Below are 2,458 nucleotides of genomic sequence, written 5' to 3' on the forward strand. Positions count from 1 at the left end.
GAGAGAAGCATCTAAAACAACAACAATAACAATAAATCAAATTTCCCCCATATTCCCAAACACATTTCTCTCACATGCCTTTGGCTGGTAGGGTCACATGCCTTCCTGTGTGAATCAAATCCTACCACCAGGTTAATGCCATGGGGTGATTAGCTCCAGCCTAATTTCATTGAGAACCAATCAGTGGCAAGCACTACAGCATTATCTTAAGATTAATCATGAAAAGTTTGTTTGTTTTTAATTTTCTATACTTTTGTTGCAAAGCTTTCTAAATTCCACTGATTTATTGCTCAAGGATAATCTGTTCTTTAAAGCTGTAAGATGTTAGTTTGGCCTGATTTGGTTTGAAGTTGGGTCCATCATCGGCTTAGCAGCCAGTGTTCTGTGAGTTTGGTTACTGTTGCAGCCATGACTCACTGTGTCTAGCTGTTGGCCAGGACATTATGGAAACTTCTGAGTCTGCACCTTGTGATGTTCCATATGCTGTTGACCAGGTTTCCTGTAGTCTAGACAGTGGCCTGAGGGCAGATCATTTTTGTTATTATCTCTTCCTTGAACCATCATATGTAAATATTGTTTCTTTGGAATTTGAGATTGTCTCAAAAAACTTCTCTTCAGTGTATTTGTGTACAAGTGATCATTTAATAAGCTACAACACTGGATATTTAGTGTGTGCTTGTTATCTAGTAAAGCATATCTTGGAAAACATTTCATTAATTATATTACTTGCCACTTTATTATCTTTAGTTTTATATAATACAAGCAATTCTTTTAAAAGCATAGTTATCACTACGTTTTGCTTGAAAAATACGTAATATCCAAAAATGGCCTCTTATTAGATGGTAAAATCTGCTAGCTAATATACCAAGTGTGGGATTTTCTTTTATTTGAAATAACTGTATTATTTAATGACATCTCTCTGTGTATCTATCTATATCTTTCTCAGAGACTGTTGTATCACAAGTAAAAATAAGATACAAAAACTAAATACAACTTAACAAATAGTCATATCAGAGCTGAGTCGTTCACTTTACAAACTAATTTATTATAAGTTGCCCTAGTGCCTTTAACAAATAATCTGTTTACTGTAATTTCGTTTAGGCAATTTCTTTTCAGGAATACCTTAGTTGCCTAACCCTTAGTACATTTGAAGATGCCATTAATATTTTCGGAAGGAAAAGAAAACAAATCAGTCTCTGTTCTCTGGAAATGTAAGATTATATATATATATATATATATATATATATACACACACACACACACATATATATATGTCATTTTTCCCATGTCATTTAAAAAAAATTGTGTGTTGTCCTCATTACTGCTTAGTCACATGAAGACATTGTGTCCTATTTTTTTTTCCTTTTTTAATATGGAATGCTTCACAAATTTGCATGTCATACTTGTGCATGGGCCTTGCTAATCTCTATATCATTTCAATTTTACTACAACATGCTGCCAAAGGAAATACTTCTTGTTTTTAATCAAGGGGTTTTTATGTTCTTGTTAGTCATAACTACTCTGAGTTATGTTAGGAGTTTCTTATTTCCCTGTGCTTATGGGAGAAGGTAGTAGAAATTCCTGTAATACTGGGGGGAGGGGAATTCCCTCTTCTACCTCCTTTTGCCAGGGGAATACCAGGAAGAAACCGCTACTAAATTTTTAGGAGCACACCTTATTCCCAGGGATTCCTATCTATTTCTTGGGAACTCTGTTATTAGAATCAGCATTGGAACACATGGAGCAATTCATTGGAATGAATACCAAGCTGACAGTTATATTTAAGTTTCTGAGAGATGTTGCAAGTAATATAGAATGCTGGAATTGGACCAGAGACTAAAGTATTAGTATTGTCAAATGGAATTTTCTAATAACATTTTAGCTTTAAAATTCAGAATCAATATTTATTGACTCCAGACTATAGATCAACATAGAGATGGGCTTGGTTTCATTCAAACACCTGACTCCAAAATCTTCAGGCTCCTGGATATGTTGTTCTATCTTCATTTCTTGTGTTTTCAAAGCACTTCTACAATTTCACTAGAAAAAAAAAATTGACCTAATCCACAGAATCACAATATTCCTATTTGTCACAGTTTTTGGAGATAAAAATTGGTAAAACATATTTATTTCCTGATTGAAGTTGTAATATTTAGGTTTTATGCTACCAGTTTCCAGAATAGAACATTTTTCTGCCAAAGGCATTGTGTTGTTCATATAACTACCAATCTTCTCACCTCCCATATCACTACTTACTATTTTCTTTATGTGAGATGCTTTGTGATACTTATAATAGTTCAGATCAGAGGAATTTGCTGTCAGTTTTATGGGATAATGTGTCTGAGATTAGTAGTTTTATTTTTTTCCCCAGGTATTTCCAGTAAAGTAAACTGACACCTACAAGTTCCAATATCCAGTGGCAATTAGTCATTGCTGTTTTGTTACCTAGAGGACACGA

At 33.9% G+C, this 2,458-nt stretch overlaps 1 non-coding gene across 1 annotated transcript; it reads right to left on the reverse strand.

Annotated features, from left to right (window-relative positions):
* Nucleotides 1-1,366: 1,366 nt before the first annotated feature.
* Nucleotides 1,367-1,470, reverse strand: LOC112834490 (U6 spliceosomal RNA). The gene has a single exon (XR_003210922.1). It is a non-coding gene; the product is annotated as a U6 spliceosomal RNA (small nuclear RNA).
* Nucleotides 1,471-2,458: the final 988 nt, after the last annotated feature.

Source organism: Callorhinus ursinus, unplaced genomic scaffold (assembly GCF_003265705.2).
Source record: "Callorhinus ursinus isolate GAN/ISIS: 27379988/994484 unplaced genomic scaffold, GSC_fseal_2.0 scaffold1, whole genome shotgun sequence".
NCBI classification, from domain to species: domain Eukaryota; kingdom Metazoa; phylum Chordata; class Mammalia; order Carnivora; family Otariidae; genus Callorhinus; species Callorhinus ursinus.